General features: G+C 40.4%; 2 long non-coding RNA genes across 4 annotated transcripts in view; one reads left to right on the top strand and one right to left on the bottom strand.

Moving 5' to 3' along the window:
• Positions 1-20,193, top strand: part of LOC132041130 (uncharacterized) — a 20,538-nt gene extending 345 nt beyond the window's left edge. Inside the window, exon 2 of the long non-coding RNA XR_009410914.1 lies at positions 19,927-20,193. This is a non-coding gene — a long non-coding RNA (uncharacterized LOC132041130). The remainder of the gene's footprint in view (positions 1-19,926) is intronic.
• LOC132041129 (uncharacterized) lies at positions 2,782-7,468 on the bottom strand. 3 transcript variants are annotated; one of them, XR_009410913.1, is made up of 6 exons: positions 7,247-7,468; positions 6,844-6,914; positions 6,202-6,267; positions 4,926-5,029; positions 3,897-4,038; positions 2,782-3,249 (listed from the first exon to the last, which is right to left on the bottom strand). It is a non-coding gene; the product is annotated as an uncharacterized LOC132041129 (long non-coding RNA). The 3 variants fall into 3 exon arrangements; XR_009410911.1 differs by having other exon boundaries at positions 6,844-7,468; XR_009410912.1 differs by having other exon boundaries at positions 2,782-3,101; positions 6,844-7,468.
• Positions 20,194-20,435: the final 242 nt, after the last annotated feature.

Below are 20,435 nucleotides of genomic sequence, written 5' to 3'. Positions count from 1 at the left end.
TGGGGTTGGGTTTAAAATAATTTCCTGAAAGAAACGAACACCCGGAAGGAACCGGGGGAAAACCAAAGGGGAACGGGGCGGGTTCGGACCCTGGGTGTTTCACGACCCCGGGGGGGGCGGAGCCGGGAAGAGGACCCCCGAAGGAGGGAAAACGGGGAGGAGGAAGAAAACGAAAAGAAAAGAAAAAGGAACCGGGGGAAAGGGGGGAAAACCTCGGGACTGGAAGAGCCTTGGTAGGGGTCGAAGGAGGGAGAACCCCTTTTATATGTTCCCCAGTTCCAAAAATAACCGGACAAGGTTTGGGGTTTGCCCCGGGGAAAGGGAAAGATTTCCCCCCCGCCCGTCTTTTCCCGCCCGGGTAAATTGGCTTTAAGAAATTTGGAAGGGCAAAAATTTCCCCCGCCGACCCGTGGGCTGCCCCAGCGATTTTTGTTCGAGTTTTTTGTCCTTGTAAGGAGGTACAAAAAATGATGGCGCGGGATGGATTGCACCCTGGGGGGGTTTTGGTCCCGACCGGGAGCCTAAAAAGATTTCCTTTCATCTCCCAGGAGGCACCCTTTAATGATGCACTAAAAAGAGGATTGTTAGTCTTAAAAGATAAAAACATCGGGGCTTTTGGGCCGCTGGCCCCCGCCCCGGGGAGGGGTTCCGAAAAAAATATGGCGGTATGATTTCCGCCCGAAAATCCTCCCTTTTCCCTTTTGGGTTCTTAAAAGGTCGGCTTGGAACCTCACCCCTTTGCAATGAAGAAAAAGTTTTCCCGTACCTCGGGGGCCGGGGGGCTGATTTAAGGATGGAACCAAACCGAAAGAAAAATTCGGGACGGACGATTTTGGGCCCGCTCCCGCGTGGTTACGAGCGAGGAAAGGTCGACACGAGAAAGCAAGTTCGTAAGGACAACGGCTTACGGGAATTATACTTTTGGGTAGATAATACAGGTGTGTCCGTCTTTTACACAAATGTTACCTACGCCCTACGCCAAAAAACGTAAAGAAGGCAGCGCCTTTGATGTTCAGTGAAGAGGATACGCAAGAAGCCACTGATCGAACTGGAAATGCAGGGATACGTAGCTAGGATTAGTCAAAAGGATATTTAGGAAAAATGTGTATCCACCTTTGTAATCGAACTACGTAGGGCACGATTTCCCACGAGCGGGATACGTAGGCGGTCTCGTAAGACTCGATCACTTTCTTGTTTCAGAATTTTAAATTCCGTTCGCTAAATAACAAGCCCCGGAGTTCGGCGCGTGTACTAGAAATCAATGGCAACCACCAAACGAACCCGCCTTTGAGAGCATGTAAAAGCCCACGATATCCAGACTTTCGACGTCGGATCAAAGAGTACCCAAACTTTAATATACGCGATCTTATGTCTTTGTTGTGCTTTAAATACCCACATTTGATATTCGCCTTTACGTTTGATTTACGAGAAATAACATTCTTTGTGGTTGAGTTATACGATCTTATAGAGAAAGGGGCCAATTAATTAATGATACGAAAAGCTAACATATTCACAAGATCTGACGGGGTTAGCATCATACCAGGCAAAGGAAAGGACAAAATGATTGGTAACTGCGAGAAACAAGAAATGAGCTCGCTTTCGCAACGGGGACGCTCGGGACTCGCAGAGGCGGCGGCCACGAGGATGTTATCGCGACACGGTAACCACGAGTAAGCTGCTCGGGAGAAGGTAGCCAAGAGGGAGCGACGACACGAGAAAAAGGCTCGCTCGGCGAGAGAGAAAGGGCCCTCCCCGCTTTTCTTTTTAAGCTCCGCCGGTGCCGGGCGTTTTGTCTACTCGCCGGGAACACGCCCTAGCCACTAAAGCTACGCCAACCCAAATCATGCTGGCCCCCCCTACTGTACTCCACCACCAGCTAAAAATGCTCAAGTCCCAGGAACCGCTCACTCAGTCCCCACATACCAAGCCCCTCAACCGGTATTCACTACAAGGAAAAGCACCTTTAGCGAGGGGAATTCTAGTCGTTAAAAGTCCAAATCCGGTCACTGTAAGTCTATAATGACCGAAACAATTCGGTCGTAGCCGGAAGTTAAAAGCCCCGACTTTAAAAGTTAACGACGCATTTGAAGCCCGGTTGTTAAAGATCCTTTAACGAGGAAATAAATACGGTCGTTATCTACTTTTTAGCGACCGATTTTCCCATCGCTAATGGCAAAATTCCCTTTGCTAATGCCCATTTAACTATTTAAAAATCTTGTCCTTAGAGAGTATTACGGGCCACATTTCCCTTCGCTAATGACATTATTTTCATCTAACTCCTTAAAAACTAAAAAAGGAGAAAAATTGTGGCATATGTACAGAAGATAACATTTTAAAACACCACTAACAAAATAAAAACCTATTGCGTTTGTATTGTAAAAACGTTCTTCAAATGACATGTACTCATGGACTTCAAATTCTCGATACGTTAAAAACAAGTTCGTATGCTTAAGTGACATAATTCCCGCAAGCTACTTTTTTATTGGAAAACAAATGAATAATTTAATCACTAACTAAATAAATTGGAGAAAATATTGTTTTGATTGAATGAACAAATGCAGCCAATTAATAGCTTCAAGTATATCTCGTGTTTCAATAGAGTGAAATTTAGACTTTAACCAGAAAAAGTTCTCAAATTTCAAGGCAGAGAAGGTATCTACTTGGTGGATAATCTGAATAATGTTTTAATTAACAAGTGAAACAAAATGCAAGTGCAAATGCCCCTAATACGCTGAACAAATTATAAACGACTAATACTAAGAAAAATGTGGAAGAAGTCAGTAATCCATATTTCGATCAATTCAACAATAGAAGATATAACTAAATATCTTTTCAACAAACCAAACATTGTATTACTTATGCGAAATATTATGCTTAGATTATTTTAGTTAATGTGAAAAACCAAATGATCTCTCTTACTAATGCATATCACTATAAGCTAGTCTTTCTCATTTTCCATTGGAGCACCTAGTAATATAAGGGTTTATATTGTATGAGAAAATCACATCTTGATTCATCTGCTAGTTGGAGTCCTCCAGTTTTTGGTTTGAAGCAACTAACACATTATGTTTCATTTTATAAAAATAATCCGAGATGTGTGCCTATGTAATCCAGAAAATGATAGAAGGATGAGTTTTTTTGTCTCATTCTAAAAAAAAATTCTGCTTCATGACATGAAATAGAACAAATCTTTTGCTGGCGCCATTCCTTTGAGTCTACAACTATGAATTAGAGTTCATGTCAAGATGCCTGAAACATATCACATCTTTTAAAGTTTAATAACTGAAAAACATATTTAAACAGAGCAGAACACCAAAATAGCGATCAGAAGATACAGCTAGAGTCACATTGATGAATTTCGGACAACAGTAAAATAGAGTACCATTTAATAACTTTATTGATCTTCCTCTACATAGCTAACAGTTCCATACATTCACTAATTATATTAAAAGAGGGTGCAAAAGTGCATAAAAAGACCACTACAGTTCAATTAGCAAGTTTATGTATGCGTCCAATAGCAGATCAGACATCATTTTCCACCCCTCCCCCCAACTTTTATCACATTTTCAAATTGATAATGATACGGACAACAATAATAGTATTGATGACAATGAGAAAATCTATATTCCACGGATATTTATGTAAACTAGAACCAAGTGACGAGATATAACTGAGATTGTTACAGCAAACGCATTAATGAGATTCTGCATTTACCGATGTTATTCTAATGGCCTAGACGGCCAGCTGAATGGCAAAGTGGATGTACACTGTTTGTAATTAGAAATAAAAAGCAAAAGATAATGCAACAAGAGTGCACCCTAACATTAAGTGATATTTTTGTTTTGAGTGGCAAGAAATGACTTCATATCAAATAGAGAGGGAAGGCCATAATATACCATTTCGCTTAACCTTGTAACCTTGTGGCTTTTATCTCTAGTATCAAATAAGCTGAGACATAACAGGAACACCTCCATGCTAAGTTGGTTGGCATCTCCCACATAAATTATTTTCCGAGCTAATACTGGTCCTCCTTTGTATCTAATGGCATCGAGTGTTTACCCCAAAAAAAAAAAAAATTAGGAAAGGATAGCAAGTGAAAAAAATGCGATACTTCACTCACAATATTGGCAGATCACTAGCATGTATCCACAACCTGGGAAAACAATAGCATGTGAATCCTAGAAAAAAGTCAATATTTTGCATAATCACCCTAAAATAGTTTTTTGAGCCCCTAGCATAGACACAGTTATTTGTGAGACGGAGAGCTACTGCTCCAATTCAGCTCCTCTTCCAGCTATAAAAGGGTTTATTGAGACCACAACTAGTAAAGACACAGTTATTTGTGAGAAGGAGAGTTACTACTCCAATTCAGCTCCCCTTCCATTGAATATGAAAAAGAATTACTCACTCTATTTAAATTTGAATGTCTTAGTTTGACTAGGTACGGATTTTAAGAAAAGGATGGAGACTTTTTAATCTTGTGGTAATAAATCAAAGATGTTTGTTATGTACCAAAATGTCCCCTGAATCTTATAGTAAAAAACAAGCCACGTAGAATGTGGGAATTAAGGAGTTTCCATATATAGAAAGAGGTATTCTTTTCGAAACAGACTAAAAAGAAAAGTAAGAAACTTGAAATGAAATTGAGCGACTATTAAGGAACAGAAAACACTCCTCATTTTGACGTCGACCATAACCATCCACAGAGAACTTTTTTCTACTAGTGAAGTTCCCAGAAGAAAACCATAGGGAATTTTGCATAACTGGTGTTTAACAAAAAAATGTCTTCAAAAGAATGGAGTATCTTCTATTCATGAAAAAAAATTGGTGAATTTTCCAGAACACCATAAGCTTTGTTGCAAAGAGAAGTTCCACTATACGGCTGATAATGGAAGGTTGAAACAGAAATATGCAAGAAAACTTACCACTCGGAGAGCTTCTCCCATATTTCTTTTGGGACCAACACATATTCATGCCCTTCGTCCAAAATCTGAGAAGTTGTGGATCACCACCTCCACTGTCAAATTTCCTAATTATTATACTACTATTAGTGATCGCTCTAGGTCTATTAGCTGAATTTGGAAAGTGAAGACGGAGATTCAGTAGCATGCTCATTAAACGGATAAACACCACCAAGCTTCCAAATGTACCTTTGCCAATCCATGGACCACCTAAACATACAAATAAAACTAAATGAGCATGCCTTTTCATGTTTTTCCCCTTTTGACATGTTATAATTTTTCTTTTAGCAATTGGAAAAGGCTTCTGGTTTCCACAAACCACCTAAACACCACCAGTGAAACTAGAAAAAAGAAGAAAGAAATAACCATGCAGTTATGAAGTTAGAAGAGTTGTCACCAAATCAATTTCTTATCTGGTACTGGTTGATGCATCCATAGGTAACCATATCATGAAGCACCAATGTTTAAGTTAAAATGAAATTGCAAAATGATGATCTCAACAGGATGGAAGATCTAAATAGCTAAGGCGTCATATGAATTAGGTGAGAAGAAATCACCCAGCATTATTTTGCCTCAAGTATCTGAGTCCTGGTCTCTACAAATATTGTAGTTAATGTAGTGCTTCAGCTCTCAAACTTTCGCTACCAGTTCAGCCTATGCAGGTGCATGTTGATGATTTTACTTATCCATAATTTTCAACTATGTATGCTTACTGCATACTTTACCTTATAAAAATACTATTTATGCTTACTGCGTCTTGTAGATCCTGCCAAGAGGAAGAACATAGAGAGGCATTTTCTCAAATAGCTTCCCTTTATTTTATATAGGTGAGGAAACAACAATACTATGCTGTCGGGAAACTTGATACATTTTAATGTTTCAAAACTAAAACTCAAGGAATAGAATGCCTCATATCATATTTAGTATCACTAGTGACAACTTAGAAAATCAGGTTAAACTCTCTAAATTAGTATTTTATACCTTGTTGTGATAGTTAGTGAAAACTAGCACATTCACAACTTATTAACTACAAACATAGAAGCATCTTTTCAACATATCTTCTTTTCATGGAAGAAGCACATTTTAGCTGATAGATGTGAGGGGATAGTATGAGCAACATAACTGGATTCTAAATAAACAAATAATCTCAATTTCTTATTCAATTTTAGGATGAAAGAAAATTGTCTCCAGGACTAATTACATATATATAAACTAAATACATGTCGAATTTGCAACATACATGTTCTGTTCAATAAAGAGCCTAGTGCTCCAGCACTTTCAAGTCTGAAGCTTGAAACAAAATTTCCTGCAAAAGTTTACCAAAATGTAAATATAAGAAACTGTACTTCAATCTTGCATCTTGTTTTCTTATTTTGATTTGTTTGATAGTCAACAATAATGAAATGGCACAATTCCTCTTCCACCCAAGAAAATCTAGTGCGTCCTCCCCTTACAACCAAGAGTTGAAAATTGAAAGTCACAAAGCAAGATTTATTGAAAGTCACAAAGAATAACAAGAGTTTGAGAACCTAAACGATCTGAGATCATATACAGGACGACTGCAAGGATGAACCTAAGAGACGCAATGCTTGAGTATATCAATTATGCAGCCACTCAACGACAGCCAAAAAGCAAGAGTAAACTGATACAAACACAAAACACCGCCAAAGAAATTTAAGCAGTCATCAACGAACATGAATACAAGACTGTTAACCTAAGCCTTCAATTAACATAATATAGATTGGGAAAAAATTTCATCAACAGAGACAACAAAATAAAAGGGAAACAAGCAGCAGAATCTAACACGACAGATGAATTTCTTAAGGAAAAAAATTGAAAGATGACCAAATATTTACTTTAGAAATTCATGCTTCTAAATTACCTGCACCAATGCTTGAAGGCACAATGCTTGATCGTGGAACTTCTTCAGCTAGGTGTACTAGCAGATTTATCCTAAAAACAAAGAAAATAATAGTAAAAATCTAACTCTCAAAGGTTTAATTAAAGAATGTGGATTTAAATTGCATGATATCAAAACTTTTGTTCAGAAGGCAATTGAGGAAGAACGTTTCTAACTTCATCATTAAGATATCTAGCAGTCGTAAGGAAAACATCAACAGAACATTGTGTGCTCTCTCTCAGGACTTAAAAACAAAATTAGGAAAACAAACAAATCAATTGGAGCTGGAATATAGATTCGTCCCAAGAGAAGTTCAAAGGCTTCACCAAGAAACGAGATTTTATGAATGTAAATTAAACATTTAAATCCAATTGAACCGAACTACCCTTAAAATCGCAAATCCGTCCTAGATCCTTGCCAATATTTAGAAGTCATATACTGATTGCAACCTTGAAGTGAAGGGGAAGGTAGAGACAGCCACTTCATGTAACCCTAGCAATGGACTAAAGAGTTAGTTCCCTCTTTTAATGAATTGGAGGTTTCTTTTTATTTGGTAATGGAGAATTTTAAGGGAATAATGGGAGTCATCTCTTTTTTCAGCCAAAACATTGCTTCTAACAACCGGCTATTGTCATTTTTATGGTCCGGATATTGTCCAGTTGGTAGTGCTAATCTAAAAATTAACTTTAACGGTCGTAAAAATATTTAGTCGTTGTTAATTTACTTCTAACGACTGGATTTTGTGTCCTTCATAAAGCACTGGTCATTAAAAGTCAACTTTCTTGTAGTGATATTCTTCAATCAAACAAGCCAAGCACACGCACCAGTCCCGCCTACGGGGCAAAACACCACTATCCCGTTCAACCATACCACCCCCAAGTATCCTTCTTCACTCCCAACATGCCAAATGAATCCTCCCCAGGACACAAGGAACTGGATCACTACGAGGAGATGGAAAGGATTTGGAGGGCTGAACAGGACAAGCGAGAGAAAAACATGGAGAAGAAGATGGAGGAGTTGTTAGAAAAGTCCAACAGGTCCACAAGGAAGGCGACAGGCCTAAGATATAATGACTTGTGCATGCACCAGGATTTAGACCTGCCAGAAGGGTTTAAAATCCTAAAATTTGAAATGTTCAATGGGACAGGGAACCCCAAAGCCCACCTCCGTGCATACTGCGACCAGTTAGTTAGAATAAAGAAGAATAAACCCCTGATCATGCGATTATTCAATCGTAGCCTGACTGGTGAAGCCGCAAAATGGTTCTTCACACAGTACATGCGCCAATGGCTCCGCTAGAAAGACATGGTAGAATCCTTCATGGATAGGTTTTGGTTTAATATCGAGACCGTTCTAGACCGCTAATACCTTGAAAAGGTCAAGCAAAAATCAACGAAAAACTACAGAGAATTCGCGAGCAGGAGGGGCCGAGGCGTCCTGTGCGTACCGCCAATGAGCAAGGGAGAACTCTTTCCGTATTCATCAGGTCACAAGAGCCGAATTTTTATGATAGTATGCTGTCCATGGCCGGAAGGCCGTTCTCTGAATTGGTAAAGATGGGAGAGGCCATAGAAGACGACCTCAAATCTGGAAAGATCGTCAGTATATTCAACAAAGCATCCGGACAAGCTACCGCGGGAATCTTCCGCAAGAAGAAAGAGGATGTGGCAAGCGTATCCCACATTTCTAACCCAAAAGGACCCTCACCTTCCTAATAAGCCCCCACCGCTTCTAAATTACTCTACCCTTCCGTACAGCCCAGCACCCATTTATTACATACAACTAACATTTACCACCGCGGTGCCAGCATACACGGCTCCGTCTAGTATCCGTGTATCCACCCCTTACCAGCCACCACCACAACAAACATACCATCTGCCACTCCAGCAAAACTACCGTCCACCACAAAACAACCCCCTACAAGCCTATCAAGCCCAGAACTACCAAAATCAGCCACTACCCCCTACATATAATGCACCACGTCCAGCTTTCGAGAAGAGGCCTGTGAGGGAATTTACGACGCTCCTCGAGCCAAGGGCTAGACTGCTGGAGAGGTTGCTGATCGCAGGGCTAATTCAGAAAGCCCCACCAAAACTGACACAGCCCGAAAGCCGATTCTACAGGGCCTATCAAACTTGTGCCCTCCACTCGGGAGGGGGTCGGGCACAACACAGAGAATTGCATAAACCTGAAACACAAAATTCAGGATCTAATCGACAAAAGGGAAATCGTCTTGAAAACTGCCGCCCCTAACGTAAACACGAACCCACTGCCGAATTATGAAAATGGTGGGGTCCACATAATAGAAAAAGATAAAGACTAGGAAGCTTGTGGAACGTTGTCTCCCAAAATCACCAAGCCTCTGGAATGAACGATCACTTCCCTCACTCTCCAAGAACAACCCAAATTCAAGGTCTTGATCCCTAACCCGAGAGTTCCTAAGGCCGTGTTCAGAACCTTGATCCCAGCACCTGTGGTAGCTCAGGTAGCGCAACAGATTGCGCCTGACCTCAAAAGGCCAATCACTGTGCAGGCATCAATGACACAAGGTATAACTCATTCAGGAAGGTGCTACACTCCTGAAGAGTTGGTTCGTGTTTATATTAGGGGCCGAAGATTTCTAGCGACGTATGCAGCCCAAAGACTATTCCATCGTTGAGCATTTGAAGAAAACACCGGCGCAAATCTCGGTGTTGTCACTGTTGGCTAGCTCACTGTCTCATAGGCATTCCTTTATGAAGGTATTGGATGATACGCACGTATCAGCATGAACGGGTAGTGAAGATTTGGTTAGGCTAGTGGCCCATATCATTGGGGAGCATAAGATCTGCTTTTCTAAGGAAGAACTGCCCGTCGAAGGGACATCCCACAACAAAGCCCTCCATATCACCCTAGAATACCGTGACAAGGCCGTAGGAAGGGTACTAGTGGACAACGGGTCGGGCCTCAACATCTGCCCCGCGACCACCCTGACACAGCTTGGCTATGATGTGGGAAAGATCCGCCAGAGCGCGACAAACGTCAGGGGATTCGACGGATCCTTAAGTGATTCTTTAGGAGAGGTCGACCTACAGATCTGGGTCGGGCCTGCCTCCTTCACAGCAGAGTTCCAAGTCATGGCGATCACTGCCAATTATAACATGCTCCTGGGAAGGCCCTGGATCCACTCTGTCGGTGCAGTGCCATCAAGCCTTCACCAGGCCATAAAATTCGAGTGGTAGGGACAAGAGATCATAGTAGCGGCTGAGAAGGATACACAGAAGCATCCTTACAACACCGTCCCTGTGATTGAAAGGAGTTTTCATTTCCCTAATTTTCACATAGTGGAATACGTAGGGGCCACCTATGCAGAAAAAGAAGTCAACAAGCCTATGCCGGCAGTCTATAGGATGATTTCCTCTACCCTGCTGAGAAATGGTTTTGAAACAGGAAAAGGTCTAGGAAAGGACCTCGAAGGGATAACAGAACCTGTGCCAATCCCGAAAGAAAACTACCATTTCGGTCTAGGGTATACCCCTAACGAAGATGAGCTCACGAGGGCAATTAGGAGGGAGCCCAGAACAAGGAATCTACCTAGCCCAATCCCGGGTTTGTACCAGTCATTCCCCAGAAAGATGCCGATGCTGAATGAAGAGGAAGCTGGTGAAAGTCTCGAATCACTGTTCAAAGAAGAGGGATGCTACGCGATCGTTGAAGAAAGTTAGGAAACGCCCAGCATACGCAGCTTGAGGCCAGAAGACCGCCTGAATAATTGGACATCCACCCCTCTCTTGGCTCCTCGGTAGAGAGATGGACTTTTCTTGGAAAAACCTTTTGCTAAAAAAGGTGACATCGGCTGAGGCCCGAGTGTCACCCCTTTTCTAGAAAGTATTTTACGGTGTTTTAAAATGGGAATGGCCCAACGTTGTTCCGAACTAGCACCGCAGTTGTAATCAATTACCCTTTTGAATTAATGAAAGCTTCGATCCGCACAAATCATTACTTTTACTAGTTAATAATAACAATTTTCTTTTATAATTAAGCAATAACAATCAATAATAAGCCTGATTTTACTCCACCTCACTTTTTTCAGTAATAATCATAATAAAACAACCAAAAATGTCATGACGTGTCACGAAACGAGTGAAGAAGGTGACCAGCAAGAGTATGAAGAATACAATGAATCGACAATGATGCCAGAAGGGTTGGTAGAAGAGTTGGAAAAATTGGAAGAAAAGAAGAATCCAAATATGGACAAAACTGAGGTGGTCGACCTCGGTGACGGAGAAGATGTCAAGGAGACACTAATCAGCGCTCATTTAGGGGGCCCGCAAAAGAAAGAGCTCATAGCTCTACTAAAGGAATATGTGGATGTCTTCGCTTGGTCGTACGCGGATATGCAGTGAGTCGAAAGACCGAGATAGTGGCCCACATATTGCCCATCAAGGAGGGTTTTGCCCCAGTCAAACAAAGAACACGAACGTTCAAACCAGACATGAGTATCAGGATAAAGGACGAAGTCAAAAAACAAATCGATTCAAGAATAGTGAAAGTAACGTCCTACCCCACTTGGGTGACCAACATAGTGCCGGTACCTAAGTGTTATACCTTGGATATTTCATATCGTTGGGCTGTGAATAGACTAATGCAAACTTGACGCGGACATGAAGTCCTTATGACTTTAAGGAGGGCATTTGGTAGCTTTAAGGTGTATACGACAAGATATTGAAGTTATATGAATTGGTGAAACTAAGTTCGTCGAAGGAAGTAAAGTATAAGTCGTGTTTGGGGAGGCTTTTGCAATTGTCGAGGTAACGATTGTTTAGTAATGTCTTGGGAAGGAGTTATAGGGCTCCTTATATGGTTAATGAAGTGTTAAACAAGTTCCAAGAAGGTTCCGCAAGGATTGGAGGTTGAACGAAGCGGCTAGAGCAAGTTTCAGGAAATTCATAATTGTACGGCCTTTTGTGCGGACCGTATAATTTATACGGCCCGTATAATGGTCCGTAGAATACTTCCAGAGGAGAGTGACCCCTGGTAGGATTATACGGTCCAATTGTATGGACCGTATAATTTATACGGCCCGTATAATTGGCCGTATAACCGGGTCGGGTCACTTTTTTCTCTTTTCATATAGGCACGACCCTTGTTCCAAATTTTCATTTCCATACTTCTCCTAAACTATTGAAAGCTCTAAAACATTCCACACACCATATTATCATGAACCCAAGGGAAATCAAAGATTATTAACCAAGAATTAAAAGAATCAAGTGTGGAGAGGCTCTCTAGGGTTTGTAAAGTTCAAGATTTCTTTGGGTAGTGAAGTTGGAGTTCCATTCAAGTGAGATACTTTGATCCAAAGTTCATCCGTACACAATAAAAGTGAGTTTTACATCTATTTCATGTTAGTAAGAGTATTTGGTTGTGGAGTAACTTGAATGAAGGAAGGAAGAGGAATATGAAGCTCAAACATGGATTTAATGATATTCTTGAATAGTAACTTGACTTGAGTCATAGTTCTTGATATGCCATGAGTATACTCTTGTTGTAAATGACACTAATGTTGAGGAAGTATTATATGAAAGGGGATATGATGTGTGTTGTAGCTACGATTATGGATGATTTTGAAAGGGAGTCTTGAGAATTAAACAAAGCTTAATTTGAAGAATCTATTGATTATGATATTATGGGTGTTGTTGTCGATATTTAGGAGTTGTTTCATATATGAAGAAGGATGACGAAACAAAGGAAATATTGCCCAATTTCGTTAGCTCTTAGTCGCTTTAGTTTAGACTTAAGCATGTTTTAAATGATCTAATTTAGTACGAATTCTCTTGAACGTAGAGTTACGAGCTTGGAAGGAGAACGTTTAGTCGTCAAGAAGACGTAAAGGTATGTTAAGGCTAGTCCTCTCTCTTTCAAAGGCATGACTCTTATATTATGATTTTCCCTTTATATTTCCATGACCTTCTTACATTCCAAAGTTAAAAGTCTAAGATTATTAAGAGCCCCTCATGGCCTAGAGACAACAAATGTTCTATGATGATGATGATGATCCTATTTTTTAAAGATTCTGAAGCTTATGAGATGATGCTATTATGAGTTAACAATCTTATTTCATGAATTCATTGATGTTATTTCTTGTTGTTGTCTCACCTTATAATATTAGCTCCTTCAAGGTGAGACATAGTGATGATGAATGTTCCATAATACAATCGGAGGTCACCGACCTTACGTCACTTCGATATGATTGTAGCTTTGATTGGGCTCACATGCATTCTTATTTTTATATATGATTATACCGGGCCTAGTTGGCTGGGCAGACACCTCTACGCTGGGCGTAATTGGGCGGCTTATGGATGATGATATTTATATCGGGCCTAATTGGCCGGGCAGTCACCACTAGTAGGCGGCGTGAGATGACTATCCCGAACGCTGGATACCCGGGCGCGGGCAAGTAATGATATATGACTCAGACAGCTTACATATATACATATATACATATGTGGGCAGTAGATATCTTATGATTTCTTTAGTGTTCGTTTGGTATATTATCTTGTAGCCTCGTGGACTTGTACATATACATATATTTTGAGGAGTAATTGAAGATCCTTTCATGGTACGCTTTTTTGAGAATTGTGTTGATCTACGTTAAATTTGATGATGAGTATGATGAGTGGTGCTCGGTAGGCTAGCTCCGGGTACCCGTCATGGCCCTCTGGTTGGGTCGTGACACCAAGAAGGACGGAAAGATCCGAATCTGTATGGACTACCGAGATCGCAACCGAGCCAGTCCGAAGGATAACTTGCCTCTCCCGAACATCCACATCCTGATAGATAATTGTGCCAAGCACGAGCTACAGTCGTTCATAGATTATTTTGCTGGATACCATTAAATACTCATGAATGAGGATGACGCTGAAAAGACACCCTTCATCACCACTTGGGGAGTCTATCATTATAGAGTAATGTCATTCGGCTTCAAAAATGCCGGAGCCACATACATGAGGGCTATGAATACCCTGCTCCATGATATGATGCATCGAGAGATCGACGTCTATGTAGATGATGTCATCATAAAGTCAAAAGAAAGCTCGGAACACACCGTGCACTTGTGCAAGTTCTTCGACAGGCTTCATAAATTCAACCTAAAGCTAAACCCTGCTAAGTGCTCATTTGAAGTGCTCGCTAGAAAGTTGTTAGGATTCATAGACAGCCGCAGGGGCATTAAATTAGATCCTACTAAAATCAAAGCGATTCAGGAATTACCGCCGCCCAAAACCAAGAAAGAGGTCATGAGTTTCGTGGGAAGGTTGAACTACATTGGGCGGTTCGTAGCCAGTCCACCGTGATCATGGAGCCAATCCTTAAATTGCTCAAGAAAGACTCTCCCATGAATCGGATGGAGGAATTCCCAAGGCATTCGACAAAATCAAGAGATATCTCTCCAATCTCCCCCGTTCGGCTCGGTGCCGCCCGTGCAAGCGAAGTCCTCTCTTCGTATCCGTCAAGTTTAAAAATGCTTTTGGTTGTATGCTCGCCCATCACAAAGAGGAAGGCAAGAGGGAACATGCCATTTACTATCCGAGCAAGAAGTTTACATCCTGCGAGGCGCGGTACATGCTCGTATAAAAGACCTGCTGTGCTCTGACTTGGATCGCTCAAAAGCTGAGGCACTACCTATCGGTGTTCACCACCCACCTCATATCTCGAATGGATCCATGAGATATATTTTCAGGCAACCAATGCCCATGGGAAAGTTGGCTAAATGGCAGATGACGCTAAGTGAATTTGACATCATAGACGTAGCACAAAAGGCAATCAAAGAAGAAGCCATGGCCGACCTACTAGCAAAAAGCCCCGTCGATAACGAGCTTGAGCCTTTACGGACTTTCTTCCCAGATGAGAAGGTACTAGCTATGGAAGAAGAATTGACGGAGCCATACAAAGGATGGAGGCTATTCTTTGACGGGGCGGTCAATTACAAAGGGTCAGGCATCGGGGCGGTGTTGATATCAGAAACAGGACAACACTATCCGATGGACGTGAAGCTCAACTTCAGGTGTACTAACAACATGGTGAAATACAAAGCATGCGTCCTCGGCCTTAGGATAGAATTGGATATGAACGTACCACAATTGTTAGTAATCGGGGACTCCAATTTGCTCATAAATCAGGTAAAAGGAAGTTGGGCAACCAAAAACAATAAGATACTCCTGTATGTGAATTCGGTGCAAAGACTATGTGGGAAATTCAAGAACATCGACTTCAGCCATACCCCAAGAGCCCAAAATGAGTTTGCGGACGCGTTAGCTACCCTTCATATGTTAGTTCTGCTGGCATTATCCCTAGTCAAGGTTTGTGTATGGCTTAGGACAAGATGGTTAATTCAATATGTCTGGTCCAATCTTTTTTTCTTTTTCTTTTAGTTCTGGAGTCCACATTGTACTTAGTCCTTGTAATTCCATGTGGTTTAAAAGCAAAGCTCAATCCTGATGCACTTGTTGTGATTCCCGTTTGATCTTGTCAGCATTTTTATTTAATTAAGGAGTCTCATGTGAGTTATAGAATAATTCCCAAACGGATTAGATTGTTTTGATTTAACTTCTCAGTCTGAATCTTTGTTCATGCTTTGCACAGCTAGTTAGTTCTTTTCCTAGCACCTAACATAGGCTATAATATTGAGCAAATGAACTTGCCTCACTTGTATTTCCATTTAGCTTCCCTGTTTGTGCCCTTGGCTGTTCAGTTGTGATCAAAGGCCTTTGAAGGTAGTTTTGGGGTTATGTTCTGAGTAGGAGAGAGTTAGTCTAATGTGGATTTTTTTCTGGATTTTCTTCATCTCATCATGACTGTCTAAATATTTTTAAGTGTTTCATGCAAAGGGTCTAGTTTGGGGTTCATGCTGGTGTGTTGTTTAGTATAGGTCCTGTGTTGTGAATTAAGGTTAAAATAGGTCATTTGAAATTGTGAATGGTTTAAGTCCTGTGTATCTCATATAATGAAATTAGGTTCATGAGGCTAGTTTGAAGTCACAAGCTCATTGAGCAACCTGGTTTGCCTTATATCCGGTTTTTCTCAGTAAGAATTTTTCCTGGGATGGGGAGTGATAAAGGGGAAGGGCCAAGAGGTTTGTTTGAAGTAGGCTGCCCAGTCTAATCATTGTTTGACCTGTGTGATTATGTGTAATTAGGAGTTTTGATGACTTGAACCAATGGATCATGGTCTGTCCTGCTTGATCACAAGTTTCATTAGAAAGCTAAGCTTACCTGTGTATGAACCTAACATGATTACTGCTTGTTAATGTGGTTATGTGTTTAAAAATGGTAAAGACCCATCATGTTGAGCTTCAGCTTGTTTGCTAATGTCTTACCAAGTCATATATTTGTTGGAGAGGTTGAAAAGTCTAAGTAGATTGAACTTAGTCTAGGTATCACATTGTCTCCCCTCAAAATGATTTGGCCTATTTTGAAAGCTTGAAGTTGTCATGTGTTGGACCTGGTCAGACCCTGTTTGCTCTCTAATGGTGTTTGGATTCCCAAATTGGTGAAGGTCATGTGTGCTCTTTGTCGATTCCTGCTTATTATACTTGGCAATTTGTTTGGCCTGATCCTTGTTGTCTCACCGAAACCCTGTCTATTTTATAAAACTTGGCACTTTGGGGTTGTAATAAGGTATATTGAGACAAAGATGCTAAAAGGGGAATAGGGATGGTTTGGACCCTCTTAAAAACTGACTAAGTATTCCAACCTGGTCTAATTATTACCTTGATGTTGTGCCTTGTCTGATTGACTGTTTCACTTAAGGAATAAGTTTAGATAGGTTATGTGATCATAGGATTGTTAAGTCTCATTTTTGGTCAAGATGATTATTGTGGAATGGTCTTTCTTTTTTTTTCTTTCTCTCAAAATGATTTACTCCTCTATTCTCCATAAAATCCTTGTGAGCCTGTCTAATAGAGATTTGACCCATAAAGCTAAAATGTTGTTTCTCCTCTCTGTGTTTATGTGTTAGGTGTGTCCCTGTAATTTGATGAAGGCATCTTATGTGATAAGTCCTGTCAGTTTTATCTCTCTTAAAGCTTGTGGCTATTTTGAGAAGTTAATTGTAAGGCTAATAGGTCCAGTTTTCAAAAAAAGAAACTTGTCTGATGTTTGTTTAAAAACTTGAGGTCAAAGATTTTCTAGAATATCAGTATGTCACTCCTAAATTTGATTTCAAATTCTTTTTCTCAAATCATAAGACACTTGTACACATCTAGGGCTTAAGTAGAACTCCATCATGCTTTAAAAAACAGAACGGGTAGATGGTTAACTAGTTGCATTATGCATTTCATTTATAGGCACTTATTATTGTAAATTCATTTTGGTTCCAGGTTCATAACATAGGATCAGCTTCTTCTTCTTTCTTATTGATAAAAGTGAAAACAAACACCTTTTCTGCTTAATTTCATGGTTAAAATGCTTGATCTCTTGCCTTGTCCACTCCTATGTAATCTACCACTGGGAAGCTTTGCACTTGTTTCCTCTCTGCAAATCCAAAATTTTGTTTTCATGTCCTTGTGTGATGACTGTGACACTCATGGCCTTTGGGTGTTAGAGTTCTAAGTTCTAATCTTCAAGATCCCTTCCTGAGGCTATTGTGTGATGGTGAAGAGTGATGTGTATCCTAGCTTAGAGTTATCAGTTTAAAAGTGTGTGGAGTGTTTGTTTCTTTTCAAAAACCATTTTCTGTGAAGTGTTTGTTTCTTTTCAAAAACCATTTTTTCTGTGAAGTGTTTGTTTCTTTTTTCAAAGCCATTCCTGTGAAGTGTCTGTCTCTTTTCAAAACCATTTTATGAAGTGCTTGTTTCTCCTTTTTTTCAAAATCAGTGTGAGGATGTTTTGTTTCCCTTTCCAACCATTCTGTGAAGTGCTTGCTTTCCTTCCTTTTCCTTTTCTCCTCTACTATGCTCAGAATTGTTTGTGACATCCTTTGTTTGTGCTAAGCCTGTTCTATATCTGGTTGTACTTCTTGTCCACTTTTTATCTCAATGTTGAGTTACAAAAGCTTTATGTTATTTGAGTTCACCCTGGCTTCACAAAAACTTGTAGAATTTGATAAAAGAAACACAGAGATGTGCCTCTGATTCTGTAACCTCTGTGATGTGTATGTATTGGTCTCCTATTATATGTTGACTTACTGCATCATTTCCCCATCCCCAGGCCATGTTTTAGACTAAGTAGCACATGCTCAAGCTTCTTTTGCTTGTCTAAACCTGTTTCTTTCCTTAAGGGAACCATTTTTGAGCTTTAGTTGCTGTTCTACCTAATGTTGTTTATTTCTTTATTCTGTTTTCAAGATTTTTTTTCTTTTCTTTTGTGATCCTTTTTGTCTGTCTTAAATCCACCCCTGGCTTGCCACAGATTTTGTTTTCTGCTTATTTTTTACTGGGGTAGCAAAATTTATTTGCATTATTTCTACTGTAAGCTGCCTCCTAAAATTGTAAATTTTATCTAGAGTACAATGATGAAGTGCCTAGCCAGGTCTGTGACCTAATGTAGTTCCTACCTTGGACCATCCTTGGGACCTTGACTTAGTATTATTCCTGCATTTTCCTAGATCACATTAGGACTAGGTAGCACACACCTGCTTTATTTTGTTTTGTTGTCTGAAACACTGTCTGAACCCCATTTATCTGAGACTGTGTGTGTTGTTTTCTCTGCTGATACTCTGTCTTGTCCTCCTCCCATGGCATAGAGCTAGGACCAAACTATTTTGAGACATTTGAAGTCCTCAGGTTTGTGTTTTATTTACCCTATACCTATGTGACATTGCCATTGACACTTTCCTATTTTGCATCTGTGGAGTGAAACTCTTTTTTCTTATAATCATGCTTTGACCTTGTCTTGGCTGCTACATCTGTGTGTCTGGTTCATGGCCTCCAGACTCTTCTTCCATGACCCACATCTGTTTTTGCCTATTAGCTTCCCTTGTAGCCTTGCCTTTGTCTTTTTTTACCCCCAGGACCATGAGCTGCATACCCATACCACTCCGTGCTACTGTTTTCCCTGTGGTTTTTGCAGGACACCCCTGTTCCTTTTGACTTTGTTTTTCTTGTGTGCTTCTCTCCTTTTTTGCTTCTCCTTCTGGTTGAAACACCTTGTATGCTCACTTGTGTGTGATCACATAACCTCCAAGGCATTTCATTTTGCTCAGCATTGTTGCCTACATCAGATCATGTACACCTCTCTCCACTTTAGTATGCATACTGGACATGCCTGCCTAAGTCTAATCATGTTGGGTTTTAATTGGTTGAGGTTAGTTGTCACCTGCTGGACATGAGATGCTTATACAAATATTTTTGAGGTTGGTTGTCATCTGGCTTAACTGTTTGAGCCTATGCAAGTATTGTGGTTTGTTGTATCTGCCCTTGGCAACTGCTTGTTTCCTTCCTTTTGCCTCTGTTTGCAACTGCTGGTGCTGCTTGTCTTTGTCCCTTCAAAAGAAATTATATTTGATTGGTCAAGTGCCATTTTGTGACATCAAGGTTCTCTATAATGTTTGTTTCAGTGTACATATTTGTATATTGCTCCATGGCTACTCATTGAAAGTGTATTGCTCCATGGCTACTCATTGAAAGTGCACTAACTACTAGTATGTTACTTGTATGACCATAACACTTTGGGTTCTGTGCTCTCTCTGTCCTCTCTCAATAAGGCCCAAATGAATCTAAGGCTAAGTGTGGTAATTTGGGGTTTTCTTAATCTCCCGGTGTTAGCCATGCCTGGGCTTTCTCGAAACCCCTTGGAACTTGTGCGACATCGGAAATACGGGATCCAGACCTAGTCCCCATCCACGCCTAAGTCTTAGGATAACTTGAGCTTTATTGGAGTAGGCAAAGGGGTAAGTATGGATCAAGTATAGGTTGCCTTATATATGTGTGTGTGTGTGTGTGTGTGTGTGTGTATGTGTGTGTGTGTGTGTGTACTTTATCTTATGCATGTGTGTGTGTTTATAACTTTAGTTATTTACCTTAGTGATAAGTTCAGCGATTATAAACTAACAGGTGTCTTTTTCTTTTTCTCTCCTCCTCCTACCACGCAGCCGCTCGGGTCACAAATGCATAAAGCCACCCCTTGGACCCAAGGCCCAAGTGGGAATACTACTTCAAAATAGAGTCTAGGAAGATAAAGAACATAGCGAGGTGGGCTGAAGGCCCAGCCATGGGTGAAAATGGCCAACTAGGGGCTTGGTACGCCCCTAGTCTAACTTAGTCTCTTTATATTTATTCGTAGACTCATTCCCATCTTGATGTACTTGTAAAAAGTGTATTCAAACTCATATTATAGTGGAAAATCCTTATGATTGGAATTAGACGTCTTAGGACAACGGTTCTTATGCCGTTTAGTTGACTTTGGGTCCCCTTACACGATTTTTCAAAAGCACGGACTCAAATGTAATTTCTTTCTTTTTCTTTTCCTACAACCAAGTATCAAAGTGAGACCTTTTTTCAAAAAAACTGCTTTCAAAACAGATCACTATTGATTTTTTCAAGTTTAAATAAGCAAATCAAGTTTTATATAATAAAGTTATTTCATGAAAATGAGTTGATT

The sequence above is a fragment of the Lycium ferocissimum genome, chromosome 12 (assembly GCF_029784015.1).
Source record: "Lycium ferocissimum isolate CSIRO_LF1 chromosome 12, AGI_CSIRO_Lferr_CH_V1, whole genome shotgun sequence".
Classification (NCBI taxonomy): domain Eukaryota; kingdom Viridiplantae; phylum Streptophyta; class Magnoliopsida; order Solanales; family Solanaceae; genus Lycium; species Lycium ferocissimum.
The sequence above is the reverse complement of the archived record's forward strand: the minus strand, read 5'-3'. Positions and strand labels throughout refer to the sequence as shown.